This window comes from Salmo trutta, chromosome 14 (genome assembly GCF_901001165.1).
Source record: "Salmo trutta chromosome 14, fSalTru1.1, whole genome shotgun sequence".
NCBI lineage: Eukaryota > Metazoa > Chordata > Actinopteri > Salmoniformes > Salmonidae > Salmo > Salmo trutta.
This window is the reverse complement of record NC_042970.1, coordinates 55612319-55637775: the sequence shown is the minus strand read 5'-3', so window position 1 is coordinate 55637775 and position 25457 is coordinate 55612319. Positions and strand designations below refer to the sequence as shown.

The 25457-nt window shown below is 40.5% G+C and overlaps 1 long non-coding RNA gene across 2 annotated transcripts; it reads left to right on the top strand.

Annotated features, from left to right (window-relative positions):
• The first annotated feature begins 12605 nt into the window (after positions 1-12605).
• On the top strand, positions 12606-25356 carry LOC115208408 (uncharacterized). 2 transcript variants are annotated; one of them, XR_003881161.1, is made up of 5 exons: positions 12606-12750; positions 19820-19931; positions 20012-20130; positions 20228-20301; positions 20457-20589. It is a non-coding gene; the product is annotated as an uncharacterized LOC115208408 (long non-coding RNA). The 2 variants fall into 2 exon arrangements; XR_003881162.1 differs by lacking the exons at positions 19820-19931; positions 20012-20130; positions 20228-20301; positions 20457-20589 and adding exons at positions 24588-24650; positions 25317-25356.
• The last annotated feature ends 101 nt before the right edge of the window (positions 25357-25457 follow it).

The window sequence follows — 25457 nt, the reverse complement described above, 5'->3', positions numbered from 1 at the left end:
GATTTTTTTACCCATCTACACACAATACACCATAACAACAATGTGAAAACATGTTTTTAGAAATGTTTGTGAATTTATTGAAAATGAAATACAGAAAGATCTCATTGACATAAGTATTCACACCCCTGAGTAAATATTTTGTAGAAGCACCTTTGACAACGATTACAGCTTTGAGTAGTCTTGGGTATGCCTGTATCAGCTTTGCACTTGTGGATTTTGGGATTTTCTCCCACTCTTCCTTGCAGATTTTCTCAAGCTCTATTAAAGGGGAATTTCACCCTGGGAGAATATGGGAATCTTGTTATCATCATGTCCGAGGCATTTCTAGGTCAGTGAGATTTGTTTCACACATAATTGCCCAGGAAGAAGGCAGGTCTGGGCTTGAATGATACACCCTATGACGGCTTCCGGTATATTGATGGGGGAGCGAGATCTGAAAATAAATGTTTACCCTGCTTTGTGTCATTTTGCGTAGACTGTGTGATACTGATCGCACTATACGTTTTTGTTTGTGTAGCAATGGTTGTCCTTGTTCGACAGAACCATTGGATGTCTTTCAGCAATGTTTTTATTAGCGGATTCGTTGCTAAATATACAAGTTGGCACATTTTTTCCAGTCTCTGAAAGACTACAACTTGTATGGGGCGGTGCTTCATGCTATGGCCCGGTCCCTCCCCCAAGGCAGGCTTTTTTTAAAGGGAGACAGAACCTAACAACACAATCCTTTGGGCAAAACTGAAAAAACTGACCAGACCACAATGGCTTCAAGTGATTCCTCTCATCAACAAAATTCGAAGATGGAGCATTTTTTTTGCTACATGGTGAAATTCAACCATATATGTTTAGGGCTAGGCGTCCCGTCAGCGGGACACCTGTCGACAACTTCCAGTGAAATTGGAGGGCATGCAATAAATAATCATAAAAATGATGGCTATTAAACATTTAGGTACATACACGCGTCTTATAAAAGCTTAACTCTTACATCTAGACGTTCCGCTAGCGGAACACCTGCTACAATATCCAATGATGGGCGTGGCGTGAAATACAAACTCCTCTAAAATCCGAAAACTTCAATTTTTCAAACATATGACTATTTTACAGCATTTTAAAGACAAGACTCTCGTTAATCTAACCACACTGTCCGATTTCAAAAAGGCTTTACAACGAAAGCAAAACATTAGATTATGTCAGCAGAGTACCCAGCCAGAAATAATCAGACACCCATTTTTCAAGCTAGCATATGTCACAAAAAACAAAACCACAGCTAAATGCAGCACTAACCTTTGATGATCTTCATCAGATGACAACCCTAGGACATTATGTTATACAATGCATGCATGTTTTGTTCAATCAAGTTCATATTTATATCAAAAAACAGCTTTTTTACATTAGCATGTGACGTTCAGAACTAGCATACCCCCCGCAAACTTCCGGTGAATTTACTAAATTACTCACGATAAACGTTCACAAAAAACAATTATTTTAAGAATTATAGATACAGAACTCCTCTATGCACTCGATATGTCCGATTTTAAAATAGCTTTTCGGTGAAAGCACATTTTGCAATATTCTCAGTAGATAGCCCAGCCATCACGGCTAGCCATTTAGACACCGACCAAGTTTAGCCCTGACCAAAGTCAGATTTACTATAAGAAAAATGTTATTACCTTTGGTGTTCTTCGTCAGAATGCACTCCCAGGACTTCTACTTAAAAGCAAATGTTGGTTTGATCCCAAATAATCCATTGTTATATCTAAACAGCGGTGTTTTGTTCGCGCGTTCAAGACACTATCCGAATGGTAAAGAAGGGTTACGAGCACGACGCATTTCGTGACAAAAAAAGTCTAAATATTCCATTACCGTACTTCGAAGCATGTCAACCGCTGTTTAAAATCGTAAAAAAGCGATAATATTCCGACCGGGAGTCGTTTTATCTGTTCAAAGACGATATAATAAAAACATGGTGTTGTCTCGTGCACGAGCATGAGTCCCATCGTCCGCTGATAGACCACTTGCCAAACGCGCAAATGTGTTTCAGCCTGGGGCTGCCTCGATATCATTCAGCTTTTTCCCGGGCTCTGAGAGCCTATGGGAGCCTGTCATGGTTGTCGTTGGTTAAGGAGGACCAATATGCAGCAGGACTGGTTTTGTTCATTCTGAACATTTATTAACTCAAAATGATTACCAAAACAGTCTTGAAAGGCTCACTCAGCAAAACAAGAAACAATCTCCCACAAATACACAGACAAACACACCCAACTAATATAGGACTTCCAATCAAAGGCAACACCAAACAGCTGCCTTCAATTGGAAGTCCACCCCAATTAACTCAACATAGAAATAGATTACCTAGACTAAACATAGAATTACATAAACAAGGAACAGTGCACAAAAACCCCGGAATACATAAATCAAATGCCCTTTTTAGAAAAACCACCACCCCTAACCACATAAAACAAATACCCTCTGCCATGTCCTGACCAAACTACAATACCAATTAACCCTTATACTGGCCAGGACGTGACAGAGCTGTAGGAAGTGTCACGTTACAGCAAAGATCCTCAGTCTTCAATAAACAGAGACAAGAAGAACAAGATCTTGTCGGAGAGGGCACTTCCTGTAAGGAATCTTCTCAGGTTTTGGCCTGCCAAATGAGTTCTGTTATACTCACAGACACCATTCAAACAGTTTTAGAAACTTTGGAGTGTTTTCTATCCAAAGCTAATAATTATATGCATATTCTAGTTTCTGGGCAGGAGTAATAATCAGATTAAATCGGGTACGTTTTTTATCCGGCCGTGAAAATACTGCCCCCTATCCATAACAGGTTAAAGTCTTGTTCATCTAACTGCATTGTCCGATTTACAAAAGGCTTTACAGCGAAAGCATGCCATCCGATTGTTTGAGGATGGTGCCCCACATCAAAATATTTTTTCAACCAGCACAGGCTTGATAAAATCACAAATAGTGATTAAATATTCACTTACTTTTTGAAAATATTCCTCTGATTGGCAATCCAATGGGTCACATCTACATGCATGGTCGTTCTGTTAGATAAAATCCTTCTTTATATCCCAAAAAGTCAGTTTAGTTGGCGCCATCGATTTCAGTAATCCACTCGTTCAACATGCAGAGAAAGGAATCCAAAAAGCAACCACTAAACTTTGTTAAAACAAGTCACAATATGTTTCTATTTAATCCTCAGCTACCCTAAAATGTAATTAAACTATAATATTTCATAAGGAAAGAAGTATGTTCAATAGAAAATCAAAATAAGCAGGAGCGTGCGCGCACAGACTGATTTCCAACTCTGACTCCCAGTACCAAAACTCATAATTCTTCCTCGTTTGGGAAGAAACAAGCCTGAAATCTTGAACAAAGACTGTTGACATCTAGTGGAAGCCATAGGAATTGCAATCTGGGAGCTGGAATTGCATATGACCCATAGCTTTCCATTCTAAGAGCATGGGCTCTCAAAAAAAAATAGATGACAAATATGGTGGCTACTGTAGCTAAGTAAGTTATTTTTCCTGCAAGCCACCTAGCTAGCTAACTTTAGTTTATCTCCTGAAACCCATGTTGTGTATTGCTGGCTAACATATACAGTGCATTCGCAAAGTATTCACCACTTGATTTTTTCCACATTTTGTTACGTTACAGCCTTATTCTAAAATGTATTAAATAGTTTTTTCCCCTCATCAATCTACACACAATACTCCATAGTGACAAAGCAAAAACAGGTTTTTAGCATTTTAGCATTTTAGCAAACTGAAATATCAAATTTACATAAGTATTCAGACCCTTTACTCAGTACTTTGTTGAAGCACCTTTGACAGCGATTACAGCCACGAGTCTTCTTGGGTATGACACTACAAGCTTGGCACACCTGTATTTGGGGAGTTTCTCCCATTCTTCTCTGCAGATTCTCTCAAGCTCTGTCAGGTTGGATGGAGAGCATCGCTGTACAGCTATTTTCAGGTCTCTCCAGAGATGTTCAATCGGGTTCAAGTCCGGGCTCTGGCTGGGCCACTCAAGGACATTCAGAGACTTGCCCTGAAGCCACTCCTGCGTTGTCTTGGCTGTGTGCTTAGGGTCGTTGTCCTGTTGGATCGTGAACCTTTGCCCCAGTCTGAGTGTCACGGTTGTCGTCGGTTAAGGAGGACCAAAACGCAGCAGGTATGTGCAGGCTCATCTTGACTTTTATTAACTACAAAATGAACGTACAAAAATAACAAAAAAACACGAACGATCAACAAAAACAGTCTGGTAAGGCACAAGGCTAAACACAGAACAATCACCCACAAATAACAAACACACCCTAATATATGGGACTCTCAATCAAAGGCAGATAGACAACACCTGTCTTCAACTGAGAGTCCCAACCCCAATTAACCAAACATAGAAAACGACACACTAGACTCAACATAGAATTCATGAAACTCACCCAGTGCCCAAAACCCCAGAATACTAAATCAAATGCCCTCCTAACTCATACAACACCCAGAACCACATAAAACAAATACCCTCTGCCACGTCCTGACCAAACTACAATACTAATTAACCCTTATACTGGCCAGGACGTGACACTGAGGTTGTATTGTTTGTAGATTGATGTGGAAAAAAATGTATTCAATAAATTTGAGAATAAGGCTGTAACATAACAAAATGTGGAAAAAGGGAATGGGTCTGAATAATTTCTCAAATGCACTGTGTATGTGGACATCCCATCAAATTGTGGATTTGGCTATTTCAGCCACACCCGTTGATGACAGGTGTATAAAATCGAGCACACAGCCATGCATTCTCCATAGACAAACATTTGCAGTAGAATGGCCCTACTGAAGAGCTCAGTGACTTTCAACGTGGCTCCGTCATAGGATGTGACCTTTCCAACAAGTCAGTTAGTCAAATTTCTGCCCTGCTAGAGCTGCCCCGGTCAACTGTAAGTGTTGTCACGAAGTGGTAGGCCTCACTAGCTCACGGAATGGGACTGCCGAGGGCTGAAGCGTGTAAAAATAGCCTGTCCTTGGTTGCAATACTTACTTCAGAGTTCCAAACTGCCTCTGAAAGCAACGTCAGCACAATAACTGCTCGTGAGGAGATTCATGAAATGGTTTCCATGGCCGAACAGCCGAGGCTCACAAGCCTAAAATTACCAATACCAAGCACCGGCTGGAGTCGTGTAAAGCTTGCCGCAATCGGACTCTGGAGCAGTGGAAATACATTCTCTGGAGTGATGAATCACGCTTCACCATCTGGCAGCCTAACAGATGAATCTATGTTTGACGGAGAACGCTACCTGCCCCAAAGCATATTACAAACTGTAAAATTTGGTAGAGGAGGAATAATGGTCTGGGGCTGTTTTTCATGGTTTGGGCTAAGCCACTGAGTTCCAGTGAAGGGAAATCTTAACACCACAACAGTCTAGATGATTCTGTGCTTCCAACTTTGTGACAATAATTTGGGGAAGGCCCTTCCCTATTTCAGCATGGAAATGCCCCTGTGCACAAAGCAAGATCCATATAGAAATGGTTTGTCAAGATTGGTGTGGAAGAACTTGACTGGCCCGCAGAGCCCTGACCTCAACTCCAACAAGCACCTTTCGGATGAAAGAAACGTCTGCGAGCAAGGCTTAATCGCCCAACAGCAATGCCCACCCACTAATGCTCTTGTGGCTGAATGGAAGCAAGTCCACGCAGCAATGTTCCAACATCTAGTGGAAAGCCATCCCAGAAGAGTGGAGGCTGTTACAGCAGCAAAGGGGGGACCAACTCCATATTAATGCCCATGATTTTGGAATGAGATGTTCCGACGAACAGGTGTCCACATACTTTTGGTCAAGTACTGTATATAGATAATACATTTTTAGTACACCTACTCCATTTTCTGACAGTTGGAGCAGCAAATCCTTTCCCCCTCTTCTATTGCTGTTATCAACAAATGCATTTGGAGCATGAGTTTTTAATTTAGAATTACAAATAGGCTTGCATCAAGATAACAAGCTAATGTTAAATATACAGTATTAAGTTAGCTAGCTGATGATATTTCACTTAACTATAGCATTTAAAGTTGGCTAGCTAGCTACACACAGTGGCATGCTGTAGGTCGCTAGCTAGCTAATAATAAATAAATAAATAATTACATTTTCGAAACTTATTTATTTACTTACTTGAATAGGTTCAAGCCTACGCCTACGAAGCGGACAATCTTTTGAAGCGAAGCGTTGTCAAGCGTTGTCAAGGTGCCGATTCTGGTCAAAACGTACAGCTGAGGTACCGATTCTAATCAAAACGTACCGTTGCTAGCTATCGTTCACACAAACTAATACTTCACATAGGCTAGCTGAGCTGTTTTATTCGAAAACGGATGACAACTTCAGTGAGAACTTCAGTGAGTGATTAGGCCACTTCAGACAGTGTGGATAACAGGGAATTGTCAAAGGCTTAGAACACAATTTCAGCCAATCAGATTGCAGATATGATCAAACCTGTTTTATAATGAAGCAATAAGGCCCGAGGAGTGTCTGGATACAGCCCTTAGCCATGGTATATTGGCCAGAAACCACAAACCCCAGAGGTGCCTTATTGCTATTATAAACTGGTTACCAACATAATTAGAGCAGTAAAAATAAATGTTTTGTCATACCCGTGGTATACGGACTAAAATACCATGGATGTCAGCCAATCAGCATTCAGGGTTCGAACCACCCAGTTTATAATGAGATTTATACAACGGGTGGGTCTAATCCTGACCGCTGATTGGTTAAAACCGCATTCCAGCCGGTGTCTATTCCACATGTTACCACTGGATAAATCTATGACGTTAAAATGCCTATTTTCTCTGTTCCATCTGACTACACAACCCACTGTCTCATCAGCCAGCCAAAGCAATCTATAAACTTGATTTTCACTATAAAAAACATCTAGACATTATCTCACAGATTTGTATAAACCTTGCTGTCTGTCTTTCCGACATTTGCAACATTGGTTCAATATTCAAATTCTATCTCCAGCTGTCCCAAAATAATGAACATGTCGGGAGTCGGAACGAGACAAACAGGCAGGCAGCGTTTCTCAGCCAGTCGAAATCATGAATCAGCTGGCATAATTTTTATGGATATACAGTACCAGTCAAAAGTTTGGACACACCTACTCATTATTAAGGGTTTTTCTTTATTCTTACTATTTTCTACATTGTAGAATAATAGTGAATACATCAAAACTAGGAAATAACACAGGGAATGATGTAGTAACCAAAAAAGTGTTAAACAAATCAAAATATTTTTTATATTTGAGATTATTCAAAGTAGCCACTCTTTGCCTTGATGACAGTTTTGCACACGCTTGGAATTCTCTCAACCAGCCTCATAAGGTAGTCACCTGGAATGCATTTCAATTAACAGGTGCGCCTTGTAAAAAGTTAATTTGTGGAATTTATTTCATTCTTAATGCATTTGAGCCAGTCAGTTGTGTTGTGACAAGGTAGGGGTGGTATACAGAAGATAGCCCTATTTGGTAAAAGACCAAGTCAATATTATGGCAGGTCAAATAAGCAAAGACAAACGACAGTCCATCATTACTTTAAGACATGAAGGTCAGTCAATCCGGAAAATTTCAAGAACTTTGAAAGTTTCTTCAAGTGCAGTCGCAAAAACCCTCAAGCGCTATGATGAAGCGTTGTAGTGAAGCAGATTGAGAGCTTCAAGTTCCTTGGTGTCCACATCACCAATAAACTATCATGATCCAAACACACCTAGACTGTCGTGAAGAGGACACGACAATGCCTATTCCACCTCAGGAAACTGAAAAGATTTGGCAGGGGTCCTCAGTTCCTCAAAAAGTTCTACAGCTGCACTATCGAGAGCATCCTGACTAGTTGCATCACCGACTGATATGGCAACTGCTTGGCCTCCGACTGCAAGGCACTACAGATGGTAGTGCGTACAGCCCCCACTCCCATTTTACACTGCAGCTACTCTCTGTTTATGATTCATGCATAGTCACTTTACCTCTACCTACATATACATATTACCTCAATTATCTCGACTAACCTGTGCCACCGCACATTGACTCTGTGCCGGAACCCCCTGTATATAGCCTCGCTCCTGTTATTTTATTGTTGCTCCTTAATTATTTGTTATTTTTTAAATATTTTTTACTTCAGTTTATTTTAGTAAATACTTTCTTAAGACTTATTTTTCTTAAAACTACATTGTGGTTAAGGGCTTGCAAGTAAGCATTTCACCTGTTGTATTCGGCGCATGTAACGAATAAAATGTTATTTGATTTGAGGACTGCCACAGGAAAGGAAGAACCAGAGTTACCTCTGCTGCAGAGGATAAGTTCATTAGAGTTAACTGCAACTTAGATTGCAGCCCAAATAAATGCTTCACAGAGTTCAAGTAACAGACACATCTCAACATCAACTTTTCAGAGGAGACTGCGTGAATCAGGCCTTCATGGTCAAATGAGAAGAATAGACTTGTTGGGCCAAGAAACACAAACAATGGACATCAGACCGGTGAAATTCTGTCCTTTGGTCTGATGAGTCCAAATTTGAGATTTTTGGTTCCAACCACCTTGTCTTTGTGAGACGCAGTGTAGGTGAACGGATGATCTCCGCATGTGTGGTTCCCACTGTGAAGCATGGAGGAGGAGGTGTGGGGGTGCTATGCTGGTGACACTGTCGGTGACGTATTCACAATTGAAGGCACACTTAACCAGCATGGATATCACAGCATTCTGCAGCGATACGCCAACCCATCTGGTTTGCGCTTAGTGGGACTATCATTTGTTTTTCAACAGGACATTGACCCAACACACCTCCAGGCTGTGTAAGGGCTATTTGACCAAGAAGGAGAGTAATGGAGTGTTGCATCAGATGACCTGGCCTCCACAATCAGCCGACCTCAACCCAACTGAGAGGGTTTGGGATGAGTTGGAAAGCAAAGTGAAGGAAAAGCAGCCAATAATTGCTCAGCATATGTGGGAACTCTGAAGAAGGTTAAACCAAGGCCTTATACCTTTTAAAGGGTTAATAAATTATGGTATGATAAACTATAAGGTGTCCTCTTCAGGAGACCTCTGTGTGTGTGTTAAAACCTGTTTTTGAGTGTTGTGACCTTCAGACACTATCAGAAGGCATCTACGTTCAGACTCCTCCTGTTTGGATCCCACAAGGTTGCCACAGACCTGATGAAACCAGCCACCTGTCAGAAGATGCTTACACTCGTTCACATTGTTATGACTCTATACTTGTGATGAAAGGTCAAGTTTCAGTCAAACCCACTTCTGAGTTTTTACTTGCTGATAAGATGGTTCCTGCTGTCAGGGGGAGGTTAGATTTATTAAAATGTTGTGGCTTGGGAATGTTACGTAAGGGGGATTGGGGAGGCTATACGAGTTACATGATGTCTTAGAAATTTTGCAGAATTTGAGGAGAACTATCATATACTGTTATACTGTACTCTGTATCAACTTCTGCCTACAAATGTATTACAAAAATGAGTATTTTAATACTTAAACAAGGAGTCTGTTTTTCCTTTCCATTACTAATGTATGTTTGATAATTATATAGACCTGATCATTCGTTTAAGAAATTGACCAACAACTCCTTCAAGACTGTTGGAAAAGCATTCCTCATGAAGCTGGTTGAGAGAATGCCAAGAGTGTGCAAAGCTGTCATCAAGGCAAAGGGTGGCTACTTTGAAGAATCTAAAATATATTTTGATTTCTTTAACACTTTTTCGTTACTACATGATTCCATGTGTTTTATCATAGTTTTGATGTCTTTACTTTTATTCTACAATGTAGAAAACAGTAAAAATAAAGAAAAACCCTTGAATGAGTAGGTGTGTCCAAACTTTTGACTTGTACTGTATACAAAGAAATGTCAATTGAAAAAAGGTCAAATGAAACAAGGTGCAGTTAGTGCAGTCTTTCCAGCTTCAGTTTGAAGTGATTGTGTTCGCTTTATTGTTGGCTAACTCCTCTGAACAACAGTGTCCTGCACAGAGAGCACATTTTCTATGCCAGGCGAAATCGTGTCTCATTAGCTAATTCTTTATGGATGCATCCAAATAAATGTACAGTAACTAGAAAACAGCTTATGCAACAGCGTATGGACTGTAAGTTAGCCCTAGTTGGCTAGCTAGCAAGCAAGGGATAAGAATGATTCCAGACAGTATGGCAATGGAACATTTAGAACGAACGACTGGGTCACGTCCATAGATACAGAACAAAAAGACTGAACGACTGGGTCGCGTCTCTGGCAACCGAACCGATAGAGCGAACGACCAGCCGGCTTGGGTACTAACCCTAGATTTGTGTCAGGACTATATCTTGTGGAAGGATGAAATAGTATGAATACATTTATACAAATCATTTTTTTATGAAAATATGTCAACCATTATTTGAATATGTTGGTAACCATTGTATAAGAGTGCCTCGATAACGCCTCGACTTAGTCTCGGGTCTAACAACACCTGTGCCAATATATCCTCCAAACACCGGCATTACCACTTAAATATCCACCAATCCAACGAGAGGAATAGGTAGGAGCTAGTCCTTCGTTTCCGTTCTGTGTACAACGAATCCCATTGTTAGGGTGGAGACATAGGGCACCTCGTGATTACATCCAAATCTCTGCTTTTATCACCACTGAGGTATGGTTATTACTGACAATGCTGAGCAAGTAAGCGTGAGTCGAGCAGCAGCAGTTTGCAGGCATGGAGCTTAGTTCCTCTGTTTTCCAGGCATCTGGAATAGACTGAAAACAAATTATATTATTGCAGTGACACAACTTCACAATGATTTGTTTTTGTCAAATCCGTATAAACAAACACTGATACAGAGAAATACACAATACTTTCTCAGAACACACCACCAACAGATTTAAACAAGACAGCATATCCCAAAACGATTACTTCACAGAAATAAACTTGCATTGTACCACCACAGATAGAAAAATTAGACAGATATTTAAATGTGAAGCATCCACTTGGCGTTTCCACTCACTACCAAATGGTGTTGAGAGGAAGCCCAGTGGCAGGCAGTAGGATAAGATGGAACAAGATGGATTTTGGCCTACATTCTGCAAAATGTTCTCATCGATTAAACATTTGATCTCAATACTGTTTTCTGTTCCCAAAACTAGAATCATTTACAAATCAGAGTGGACTAAGTTTTGGAGACTTTACCCTTTGCCAAAGTTTCAAAAAATTGCATAGTTTAGAAAGAGTGCAAGGGCGCATTGAGTTATTGTACATGTGCACTTCATAACATAGGCGTTCCCTAACGGAAATATGAAAACATATGCTAGAATGCCCCAATAGGGTCTTGCTAGCTCGTGCTTGCATTCCCGCTTGCCTTTGTTAGGTCGCGTCAATTCGAATCTGGTATCAGGACAAAATAGTAATAATTCATCATTTGGTTCACTTACATCGAACAGGTGCTTCACAAAATTAATTTGGTTAAATCCAATATGCAGATCTTTAGTTATTATAACAATAGGTGTCTGCTTACCTGTTTTTAGTTGTCATGACGATTGGTGAAACACCCCGTCCCACGACAGCAATGTCCAATTGGCTGATCAATACTCAGCGAAGTCCCGGTACCAGATATCACGTCGGGGTCACCATGTTAGGTCGCGTCAATTCGAATCTGGTATCAGGACAAAATAGTCAGCACATAGTAACTTCTGATTTGTTTGTACTTTAATTAATGCAAACACTTGAAGGGTAAATAGGTAGTTCGTATATACGGGCTCCCTGTAACACCTCGCAGGGCAAAACAGAGAACTGAGTTACACATCCTTTGCTTTTCATTAAATACTCTGACAGAGATAGTTCCCGCTCACTGCTGGCCTGTTAGAGGGAGGATGAGCGTGGTTTAAACTTACTCATCCTATCGTTGGCGTGCAGGTTGGTCCCAACCTCGAGACGCCTCCTGTTGCCGGGTGTAGTTATTATCTTTGGCAGTCGATTTATCTTGTGACGGTACAATGCACAGTACTCTAAAACCTCGACACCCCTCCGCATATACATTTCACCCATATCCTGCCGTTATCATTTGACAAGCTCTTCCATATCCCTGATTTACAGCATTTGCATTCTTTCCATATGACTCAACATCCCATGAGCCCCTTCCTCTCACACAGCAGTATGCTCTTATCATATAGAGTATAAACTTAATATTATAGCATAGCTTCTTTGTTATATTATATAGGTTATGCAAACAAATAGTTGGTTAAACCCTAACACCTTGCTCCCCTCCTTGCTTGTTCTGCCCGCTAAAACGATTTTTTCCCTTACAGGCAGTGGTCTATCTTAGGTTAGTTATAGACATCTTTGGTACCACAGCACAGAAGCATGACCTCGAGGACCAAAGTGCTAATCTGAACAGGTCCTTTTATACCATTTTCAATGTTCCCTACTAATTAGGGTTCGACATGAAATATTGACCAAAACTGTCTACCATGTCACAACTAAACATTTGACAAATAATATGTGTTGATACCTTGAGAGGTAGCTTTTGTAGTTTCATTAAATACATGTAACGTCAAATGACTACATGTTCCATCTATGTATGCAAAGGGAAGAGAAAGGCTTCTTCCTCCCAAAGAAGATGGCGGCTCCCTTAACCATGCTATTAGTTGTAGCTGTAACGATTAGAGCAGTATTATTTAGATCAAGTTTAGCTGATATTATATCAGAAAGGGTTGAGGTGGTATCTCTAAATGCCTGGATAAGAGGTAGGCGCGTTATTGATTATCTTTGTAGCGAACTGCTGCTCCTCTGTCTCGCGCTTGCTTGCTCAGCGTTGTCAGTGATGACAGTTCAAGTCGCCGGTCAGCCAGCTTTCTATGCTGACCGGTTGGACAGCACCATACATGTTAGAGAGTTCTAGCTAGTATTGCTAGGTTGTTTCCACAAAGGAATATAGTTAATAAATATATATATATATATAGTTACACGGGAAGTCAAAGAATATAATCAATGCAAGGATGGGTACTGCAACAGTGATGCATGCACGTTTGCAATATTTTATACAATTAAATCCCGTATCTATTGGCTTTACCGTCAATCTCATTTAAAGGAGAACCTTATTGAAAGGGAGGTACCCATCGAGCCAAGTAACTCAATCAACTCCTCCAATGAATTGAGCACTAACTGTTTTTGAACTGAACCTCCAAACTTAGTGATGGGTCGTTCGCTAACGAACGGATCATTTTGGTAAACGTCGAACCGATTTGCTTTGATGAAAAAGCAAGTTATTGGGCTCCTTGATTTGCATACTACTACTATAATTCACTAAAGAGGTTGAATCCTCACAGGAGAAACAATAACTAGTGGGGAGAGCGCGTCAATCTGGTCCATGGTGATTTTTTTTCAGTGCAGGCCATCTAATAATTTGGCCACGGAAGACATGTATTTGACCGCGCATTTCATGATCTGACATAATGGCATTTTACCTTTTGGGCTTTACGTTGGAGATTATCAATTGTAATGGTTTTAGGTCGATTTTGAATGGGGAGGTGAGGGAAAGATGGCGGAAGTAGATGCTGAGTTCGAATCAAGCGGCGCTTCGAGCAAAGTTGGTGAATACGAATGTTTTTTTTAATGGACAACAGTATCGAAAATGGTCTAAAATTGAAGTGGAGGATACGTTTTTACCGAGGTAAATACAGTTTCAAGTTGGATATTCAACGGATATTCACGCTTTCAAACTACTTGAGCCACAGACTCCAAATAAGTGTCATGATGTTGGAAAAATTGAGCACAACATTGCACAGGTCTTATTTTCACGATTTGGACATTATAATTTGCTTTCCAAAGCTAATAAACGTGGAAATTTGAGCAGCATTTTGTATTCCGAATTAGTTAGGGAGCGTAAACAAAGTACACACTTTTTTTACATTCAAATTTCTATAGCTATTTGGTCATGTGACCTAGTGACTTCAAACAAGGTTCAGAATATCCACTCACAATGTTTACAAGTGCATTTCGTTTTTAATATTGTCCTATGGGCTTTTTTCTTAACATTTCATTTTTAAAATCAAATTGTACTCCTCAAATTGTGCTCCCTTTTTTTTGTTTTTTTGCACACCCTTTAGGTTGTCCATTTTCATCTCACATGGTTTTACATGAATTTTTCGAAATGTACAATTTCAATAGCTCCTTGGTCATGTGACCTACTGACCTCAAACAAGGTGCAGAATGTCCACTGACTATACCTTCATATCGAACACTGATGTTTGTCTACTTTCATCTCATGCTATTAGACTTAAATCTGTAAGCTTTGCAGGCCTTCATTTTACATGGGTGTTAAAAAAAATTAAGTCAACAAATGTTCCATCCTTGCAATAACTATCTTTCACATGGACACTGAAAAGATCCGCAAATGGCTGTATGTGGGATGGATCAAGGAGAGGAGAGGTGTTCAAACAGATGTGCTTAAAGGAAGGCCTCATGAAAAACAATGTTTCATATGCTCTTTTTAATCACAGTAATAGGCAGTGATTTGTCAGTCACAGTGAGCTTGATAACGTGAAAGAATCCTTTACATAGCATCACTTTCATATACTGTACATTAAGACAAAATCTTCTATGTTGAGAATTAGAACACAGTTGACATAACCTGATAAGGACTTGATATTTGAGTGCATTCACAACAATAGGGGGCTCTTTTCTTGACATAGTAGCAGTTTACCAGATAAGAAGTAAAGAAGATCAAAAAGTAGATTGTTGTAAGGGTGTATTACATCCTGTGTTGGCCCCATTGTCATATCCATTCTGGATTCTGAGTGGTAAAATCATAGCTGAAAAATGCCTCTATGTATGTGTATACATTTTCCGCCAAGACAGAACTGCCAAAGGGGGTGTAGTTTAATCTACTGCAGAGACAGCCTGCAGAGTTCTGTCATGCTATCCAGGTCTGTGCCCAAACAGTTCGAGCTTCTACTTTTAAAAATCCACCTTTCCAGAAATAAGTCTCTCACTGTTGCCGCTTGCTACAGACCCCCCTCAGACACGCAGCTGCGCCCTGGACACAATATGTGAATTAATTGCCCCCCATTTATCTTCAGAGTTTCTACTGTTAGGTGACCTAAACTGGGATATGCCTAACACCCCGGCCGTCCTACAATCTAAACTAGATGCCCTCAATCTCACCCAAATTATCATGGAACCTACCAGGTAAAATCCATAAACATGGGCATAGATATCACCCTGACCAACGTGTTCTCTAAATATACCTCTGCTGTCTTCAACGAGGATCTCAGTGATCATTGCCTCATTGCCTGTGTCCGTAATGGGTCCGCAGTCAAACGACCACCCCTCATCACAGTCAAACGCTCTCTAAAACACTTCAGCGAGCAGGCCTTTCTAATCGACCTGGCCCGGGTATCCTGGAAAGATATTGACCTCATTCCGTCAGTAGAGGATGCCTGGTTATTCTTTAAAAGTGCTTTCCTCACCATCCTAAATAAGCATGCCCAATTAAAAAAAAAATTGAACCAGGAACAGATATAGCCCTTGGTTCACTCCAGACCTGACTGCCCTTGACCAGCACAAAAACATCCTGTGGTGTACTGCATTAGCATCGAATAGCCCCCGCGATATGCAACTTTTCAGGGAAGTTAGGAACCAATATACACAGGCAGTTAGGAAAGCAAAGGCTAGCTTTTTCAAACAGAAATTTGCATCCTGTAGCACAAACTCCAAAAAGTTCTGGGACACTGTGAAGTCCATGGAGAATAAGAGCACCACCTCCCAGCTCCCCACTGCACTGAGGCTAGGAAACACTGTCACCACTGATAAATCTATGATTATCGAGAATTTCAATAAGCATTTTTCTACGGCTGGCCTTGCTTTCCACCTGGCTACCCCTACCCCGGTCAACAGCTCTGCACCCCCCACAGCAACTTGCCCAAGCCTCCCCCATTTCTCCTTCACCCAAATCCAGATAGCTGATGTTCTGAAAGAGCTGCAAAATCTGGACCCCTACAAATCAGCTGGGCTAGACAATCTGGACCCTCTCTTTCTAAAATGATCCGCCGCAATTGTTGCAACCCCTATTACTAGCCTGTTCAACCTCTCTTTCGTATCGTCTGAGATCCCCAAAGATTGGAAACCTGCCGCGGTCATCCCCCTCTTCAAAGGGGGAGACACTCTAGACCCAAACTGTTACAGACCTATATCCATCCTGCCCTGCCTTTCTAAGGTCTACGAAAGCCAAGTTAACAAACTGAGGTGCACCCACCGACCATTTCGAATCCCACCGTACCTTCTCCCCTATGCAATCTGGTTTCCGAGCTGGTCATGGGTGCACTTCAGCCACACTCAAGGGCCTAAACGATATCATAATAACCATCGACAAAAGACAATACTGTGCAGCCGTATCCATTGACCTTGCCAAGGCTTCCGACTCTGTCAATCACTGCATTCTTATCGGCAGACTAAACAGCCTTGGTTTCTCAAATGACTGCCTCGCCTGGTTCACCAACTACTTCTCAGACAGAGTTCAGTGTGTCAAATTGGAGTGCCTGTTGTCCGGACCTCTGCCAGTCTCTATTTGGGTGGCACAGGGTTCAATTCTCGGGCCGACTCTTTTCTCTGTATACATCAATGATGCCGCTCTTGCGGCTGGTGATTCTTTGATCCACCTCTACGCAGATGACACCATTCTGTATACTTCTGGCCCTTCTTTGGACACTGTGTTAAGTAACCTCCAGACGAGCTTCAATGCCATTACAACTCTCCTTCCGTGGCCTCCAACTGCTCTTAAATGCAAGTAAAATTAAATGCATGCTCTTCAACCGATCGCTGCCCGCATCTGCCCACCCGCCAAGCTTCACTACTCTGGACGGTTCTGACCTAGAATATGTGGACAACTACAAATACCTAGGTGTCTGGCTAGATTGTAAACTCTCCTTCCAGACTCATATTAAACATCTCCAATCCAAAATTAAATCTAGAATCGGCTTCCTATTTCGCAACAAAGCATCCTTCACTCATGCTGCCAAACATACCCTCGTAAAACTGACTATCCTACCGATCCTTGACTTTGGCGATGTCATTTACAAAATAGCCTCCAACACTACTCAGACTGCGTCCAATTTGCTATCACAGTGCCATCCGTTTCGTCACCAAAGCCCCATATTCTACCCACCACTGCAACCTGTATGCTCTCTTTGGCTGGCCCTCGTTTCATATTCGCCAAACCCACTGGCTCCAGGTCATCTATAAGTCCTTGCTAGGTAAAGCCCCGCCTTATCTCAGCTCACTGGTCACCATAGCAGCACCCACCCGTAGCACGCGCTCCAGCAGGTATGTTTCACTGGTCACCCCCAAAGCCAATTCCTCCATCACTGAAGCTGGAGACTCATATCTCCCTCACTATCTTTATGCATCAGCTATCAGAGCAGCTTACAGATCATTGCACCTGTACGTAGCCCATCTGTAAATAGCCCATCCAACTACCTCATCCCCATATTGTTATTTATTTATATAACCTGTTGAGGCCAGGGGGCAGGATCTTATCCCGGTATTGGGATTCATTGTCATGTGACCATGGCGGGGAATTCAAAACTGCAAGAGTAATCATTTCAAATAATCAACTATTTTCCTCCATTTGAAAGATATATCTCCTAAATCTAACCACGCTGTCCGATTTTCAGAGGCTTTACGGAGAATGCATAAAGTTAGGTTATGTGAGGAGAGTACATTGACAATAGCTGCGTGTAATGTTTAGCCAATTCAAAGAAGGGCATCAACAGACAGAAAACTAGCTAGAATTATGCACTTACCTTTGACAATCTGCATCAGATGACACTCATAGGACATTATGTTAGACAATACATGCATTTTTAGTTCCATCAAGTTCATATTTATATCCAAAAACAGCATTTACAGTCGCGGTGAAATTCAGAATTTTTTTCGGCTCAAATGCTCCCAGTGAATCCAGCATTACAAATCACGGAATTACTATTCGAAAACATTGGTAAATTATAATATTGTCATTCAAAGAATAATATATTATCATCTCGTAATTGCTACCGAATGGCCAGATCTCAAAATAACTACTGGGAAATCACATTTTGCTATAAACTGGGTACTATGCTAACAACATAAGCTAAGCTATAAGCTAAGCTAAGCTAAGCTATACCGTTAGCATTAGCATCATCTAATATCGATAATAACATTCTAAATATCCCCTTACCTTTGATTATCTCCATCAGAAGGCGCTGCCAGCGATCCCAGGTCCAGAACAAATGTGGTTTCTTTTGACAAAGTTCATAATTTATGTCCAAACAGTTAGCGTTCAGTAGGCTCCCACAAAATGAGGTGGGCAGTGTAAAGTCACGCCGAAAAGCTAAAAAAAACCTAGTAAATAATCTATGTTTGTTCAAACATGTCAAACGTTGTTTAGCATTAATCTTTTGGTCCATTTTTAACGTGAAACATCAGTAAACATCAGTAATATTTTCACACAACCTATCAAGTGTCTAGAATAAACGATTATGACAAAGACACTCTTCTCAGATTCATGCGCAGGCGCAAAAAATGAAGTGATGACGTGTCAACTTGTAAGCATTCTAATTCGGTCTGTATTCATGACAGATGCTTCCAACAACTTTCTAAAGATCGTTGACATCTAGTGGAAGCAGTAGGAGTTGCGAACTGAATCCTTTCTCACTGTGGTATCTATAAAACAATGACACTAAATAGTACAGTCACAAAATTCTCATTTTTTTTAAATCTATTTTTCACAGGTTTTTGCCTGCAATATGAGTTTTGTTATACTTACAGACACCATTCAAACTGTTTTAGAAAATTCAGAGTGTTTTCTATCCAAATCTGGTAATAATATGCATATCCTAGCTTCTGAGTTGGTGTAGGTGGCAGTTAAAAATGGGCACATATTTTTTCCAAAATTCTCAATACTGCCCCCGTAGCCCGTAGAGGATATATTCTTTTTTTGCTCCTTTGCACCACAGCATCTCTACTTGCACATTCATCTTCTGCACATCTCTCTTCAGTGTTTATTTGCGAATTTGTAATTATTTCGCCACTACAGCATATTTATTGCCTTACCTCCCTAATATGACTTCATTTGCACACACTGTATATAGACTATTGTATTGTGTTATTGACTGTACGTTTGTTTATTCCATGTGTAACTCTGTGTTGTTGTTTGTGTCATACTGCTTTGCTTTATCTTGGCCAGGTCGCAGTTATAAATGAGAACTTGTTCTCAACTGGCTTACCTGGTTGAATAAAGGTGAAATAAAAAAATACTGTATGTGGGAATGTCTTATCTCCGTCCTACATGTAGTGTTGGTACATGGAATATTCCTCAACTGCATATATCATAAATTGCTATTGCAAATAGAAGTATTATGTTCAACAACTGACATTTTCAGATATTATTTTGACAAACACACTTTGGTGCTTACAATACATTCTCTATTGTCATAGATTTGGTGGGCACTGTCATCTGTGATATTTGTGATATGACTTTCTTTAAGCACGTACTGATGAAACTGTCACTTAATTAAAAAATTTTTATTTTTTTTACAAACGCTCTACATTTATTCACTCTGTGATAGGGCTGGATCCTATATGCTACTTTTATTATTGTCCTGTAAATGGTTCAGTGCCTATAATTTTAGGCTGTGTGTAGAATGGGGCATAAAGGAAATTACCTCTACTAATAAATTACTACTAGTTTATAGTGATAAGGAAAACAGCATACAAATTTGGCTTGTGTATTCATTTGCCTATAACTAATCATAATTCCATTATTTTTACATCAAAAAGAGAATACTTCAAAATGAGAAGATCCTGCCATGGAAAAGACGCCTGGGCGGACATAAAGTGGAAAGGAGGGGAAATAATTCACACCATGCAGCAGGACACCTTCAGCTGTGGGGTCTGTAATGCAGGTGTAATAGTTATATTTTCAATAATGAATGGTTAGCTGTTATGTGACAATTTTATTTTTTGGTGTAGATGGCCAAGGAAGTTGTACAGAACTTCCCCAATATTCCCTCCCAAATTGATTTGGAACCTTCAAAAACACATGAAGCAACTGCGAAAAGAAATGGCTGAGGATATACTAAAAATGTCTGGTATGTAATGACATTTAATTCAAAGTAAATGTAAATTCTTGATTTTTATGTAGTTGTGTGGGACAGCGATATCTTCAGTTTATGCCTATGATTTCAGAGTTCAACAAAGCCAACAACTGCTTCATGTGTGCCACTGATAAAGAACCTGTATGTGGCCCAAAGACTGACTGGGTTAGTAACTTTATTTAACATGTTTATAATCTTTTGACATCAGTGACGGCATGTAAGACAATTTATGATATAACACAATGGATGGCTAATTCGTCATTCGTCATACTGCATTGATATTTAATAGAATTTATAACGTGTTACGCTTTTTGTTTTAGATTTAATGTTTTGTTCGCCAATGGTGGTTCCATGTGCTGTAACTAGGAATGAAGACAAAAGAGTTCAACAGAGTAAAGAACACAAACTGGAAGTGCTGTCTTTGTTGTTGAAAATGTACAGTGAGGGAAAAAAGTATTTGATCCCCTGCTGATTTTGTACGTTTGCCCACTTACAAAGAAATGATCAGTCTATAATTTTAATGGTAGGTTTGTTTGAACAGTGAGAGACAGAATAACAACAACAAAAAAATCTGAAAAACGCATGTCAAAAATGTTATAAAATGATTAGCATTTTAATGAGGGAAATAAGTATTTGACCCCTCTGCAAAACATGACTTAGTACTTGGTGGCAAAACCCTTGTTGGCAATCACAGAGGTCAGACATTTCTTGTAGTTGGCCACCAGGTTTGCACACATCTCAGGAGGGATTTTGTCCCACTCCTCTTTGCAGATCTTCTCCAAGTCATTAAGGTTTCGAGGCTGATGTTTGGCAACTCGAACCTTCAGCTCCCTCCACAGATTGTCTATGGGATTAAGGTCAGGAGACTGGCTAGGCTTGAGCCACTCCTTTGTTGCCTTGGCCATGTGTTTTGGGTCATTGTCATGCTGGAATACCCATCCACGACCTATTTTCAATGCCCTGGCTGAGGGAAGGAGGTTCTCACCCAAGATTTGACGGTACATGGCCCTGTCCATCGTCCCTTTGATGCGGTGAAGTTGTCCTGTCCCCTTAGCAGAAAAACACCCCCAAAGCATAATGTTTCCACCTCCATGTTTGACGGTGGAGATTGTGTTCTTGGGGTCATAGGCAGCATTCCTCCTCCTTCAAACACGGCGAGTTGAGTTGATGCCAAAGAGCTCCATTTTGGTCTCATCTGACCACAACACTTTCACCCAGCTGTCCTCTGAATCATTCAGATGTTCATTGGCAAACTTCAGACGGGCATGTATATGTGCTTTCTTGAGCAGGGGGACCTTGCGGGCGCTGCAGGATTTCAGTCCTTCACAGCGTAGTGTGTTACCAATTGTTTTCTTGGTGACTATGGTCCCAGCTGCCTTGAGATCATTGACAAAATCCTCCCGTGTAGTTCTGGGCTGATTCCTCACTGTTCTCATGATCATTGCAACTCCACGAGGTGAGATCTTGCATGGAGCCCCAGGCCGAGGGAGATTAACAGTTCTTTTGTGTTTCTTCCATTTGCGAATAATCGCACCAAATGTTGTCACCTTCTCACCAAGCTGCTTGGCGATGGTCTTGTAGCCCATTCCAGCCTTGTGTAAGTCTACAATCTTGTCTCTGACATCCTTGGAGAGCTCTTTGGTCTTGGCCATGGTGGAGAGTTTGGAATCTGATTGATTGATTGCTTCTGTGGACAGATGTCTTTTATACAGGTAACAAGGTGAGATTAGGAGCACTCCCTTTAAGAGTGTGCTCCTAATCTCAGCTCGTTACCTGTATAAAGACACCTGGGAGCCAGAAATCTTTCTGATTGAGAGGGGGTCAAATACTTATTTCCCTCATTAAAATACAAATCGATTTATAACATTTTTGACATGCGTTTTTCTGGATTCTTTTGTTGTTATTCTGTCTCTCACTGTTCAAATAAACCTACCATTAACATTATAGACTGATCATTTATTTTTCAGTGGGCAAACATACAAAATCAGCAGGGGATCAAATACTTTTTTCCCTCACTCTATGCTATACCCCATCCACACTGAAGAGTCTCTGAAATGTACATCAACAAGGGATAAAGAGAAAGTTAACACTGTGAAATGTTTCATACTTATTTGAAGTTAAGTGTCTGTTGACATGTTGGAAAAGACTAAAGGTCTACAATTTCTGTTTAATTTGTCAATATTACATTTTATTCATTGATTTACTGGCCACCATTACTGTGGTTACATGTTCAGTATATGTATTGACCAGCAAACCCACTGCAGCCTACCTCACTAGCTCACTCTCCATCCCTGCTTTGGACAATTAATAGCATGACTCTCGTACTTTGCCCTTTTCCTTTATGGTTGATATTAACAACGAAAGGAGATATTATGTCTCTCTCCTATTGTTATTATCTGTCTCTTTCCTGTCTTTCTCCCCACTGTTAAATGCTGTGGGGAAAAAACTGGGAAAATAAGTACTTAGAACTACCAATTGTTGTAGATAAAATATTAAAGAAAAGGGTAAACACAACACTGGACTGAACCCCCTAATTGTCAAACTAATATTAATGTACAACAATATAGAAGATACATGACTAAAGGTTATGCAATATGGGTGTATATCCACTGCATGGGTGTGCAGTGTGTAGGCCTACTGAGTGGACATTCTGAACCCTGTTTGAAGTCACCAGGTCTTGACCAAGGAGCTATTAAAATTTTACATTTTTAAAAATGCATGTAAAACCATGTGAGAGGAAAATGGACAAACTAAAGGGTGTGCAATGTGTAGGCCCACTGAGTGGACATTCTGGACCTTGTTTGAAGTCACATGACCAAGGAGCTATTGAAATTTTACATTTTGAAAAATGTATGTAAAACCATGTGAGATGAAAATGGACAGACTAAAGGGTGTGCAATAGAAGGGTAGTCAGTGGACATTCTGAACCTTGTTTGAAATCACCAGGTCACATGACCAAGGAGCTATTGAAATTCTACATTTTGAAAATTATTTTTATATCTTGTGAGATGAAAATGGACAAACTAAAGGGTGTGAAATATACAAGGGTAGTCAGTGGACATTCTGAACCTTGTTTGAAATCACCAGGTCACATGACCAAGGAGCTATTGAAATTCTACATTTTGAAAAATTATTTTAAAATCTTGTGTGCTAAAAATGGACAAACTAAAGGGTGTGCAATGTGTAGGCCCACTGAGTGGACATTCTGGACCTTGTTTGAAGTCACATGACCAAGGAGCTATTGAAATTTTACATTTTGAAAAATGTATGTAAAACCATGTGAGATGAAAATGGACAGACTAAAGGGTGTGCAATAGAAGGGTAGTCAGTGGACATTCTGAACCTTGTTTGAAATCACCAGGTCACATGACCAAGGAGCTATTGAAATTCTACATTTTGAAAATTATTTTTATATCTTGTGAGATGAAAATGGACAAACTAAAGGGTGTGAAATATACAAGGATAGTCAGTGGACATTCTGAACCTTGTTTGAAATCACCAGGTCACATGACCAAGGAGCTATTGAAATTCTACATTTTGAAAAATTATTTTAAAATCTTGTGTGCTAAAAATGGACAAACTAAAGGGTGTGCAATGTGTAGGCCCACTGAGTGGATAATCTGAACCTTGTTTGAAGTCACTAGGTCGCATGACCAAGGAGCTATTGAAATTCAAAATTTAGAAAAATGCATGTAAAACCTTGTGGGATGAAAATGGACAAACTAAAGGGTGTGCAATGTGTGTCTATACCATCGGGCTAGCTACAACTAGTTTTGAAAGTGTTAGGAGTAATGGTTAAAGCGCTTTTGAAATTTGAAAAATTTGATTTGTCAAAATGTTGACGGTCCCTAATTGCTGTTGGTGGACGTAAGGAAAATTACAGGCGATTATCTCTCGAATATCCAAACTGAAACTGTCTTTACCTCAGTTACGTTTTTTAATGATAATAAATCGCTTCTTGTTGGGATGCGTTTGTTGTGTAAGGATGCATATGTTGGAGACTTGTTTGAGGGGTCGAGAATTGTGAAATATGCATGCGCTGGGAAAAGTGGAGCCTGTCAGTGACCAGCTCTGGTCTTATCTTGACTAATTGTATTTCTGAAGAACAGAGTAAGATCGCAGTGAGCCTCAAAATAATCGGACAACAGACGTTTTGGACTTCGGAGTCAGCTCGGGGGGGGGGTGTTCATGTTGAATACTTGAAGATAATTCCTGAGCTGTGTTCGAATACTCATACCAACCTTACTATTTGTGACGTGAATTGAGTATATAGTATGCTTATTGGTCATAGTATGGATATAATTAGTATGCCAATGAGCTGTAACAGTTTACATGGATGCTACACAGAAACCAGTGTCCACTAGAGCAGATGGTTGATTGAGGAGCATAATAAGAGTGATTCCCATACTCACTCAATGGGGTTCTCTTCTCTTTCTCAACCTGCCCTACAGATGGCAGATGCACTGACTGCGGTGGCACTATACATAGCAGTGAAGGAATACAACAAAATTGTGGTAAGTGACAAATGATGACAAAATAAATATCATGCCGTTCATGATAAACTGTGCCACGGTGGGATATCAACTTTACTAGCGTTACTTACAGCAAAGGGAGATCAGTGTTTATCCACTTAATTTTAAAATACTTTTTTTTTACCCTACATCACTGGTTTTCAGCTGTTGTGAGAAAGACAGGTCTGAAAAGTCGATTCACTTCCTCAAGTGTGCAGCAAATTCATACTACATGAAAAGCTGAAATGATGACATCCTGGCAATTAAAGCACACTTTATTTTGAGAAATATCTTCTACTACAAAACGTTCTATTCTCACGTATCCAAAAAGCTGACTAAAATAGGACGTTGCTGGAGAATTTAGTCACAGCTGTTGTGTAGTGGTGACCGTTGTTGGTATGATGTCTTTCAAGATACCCTAGGATTGGGTGTTAGAGAGCATAAAATCAGTGATGTGTTCTGGGTAAATTGTGACCAACTGTTAGGGACAGACATTCCGCTAGAGTGGCGCAAATTACAAATACCTCAAAAATGCAAAAACTTCAATTTTTCAAACATATGACTATTTTACACCATTTTAAAGACAACTCTCCTTTATCTAACCACATTGTCCGATTTCAAAAAGGCTTTACAACAAAAGCAAAACATTAGATTATGTTTTGTACCCAGTGGCCCGCCTGTCCTCCGGCCCAGCCAGAGTGGCCCGCCTGTCCTCCGGCCCAGCCAGAGTGGCCCGCCTGTCCTCCGGCCCAGCCAGAGTGGCCCGCCTGTCCTCCGGCCCAGCCAGAGTGGCCCGCCTGTCCTCCGGCC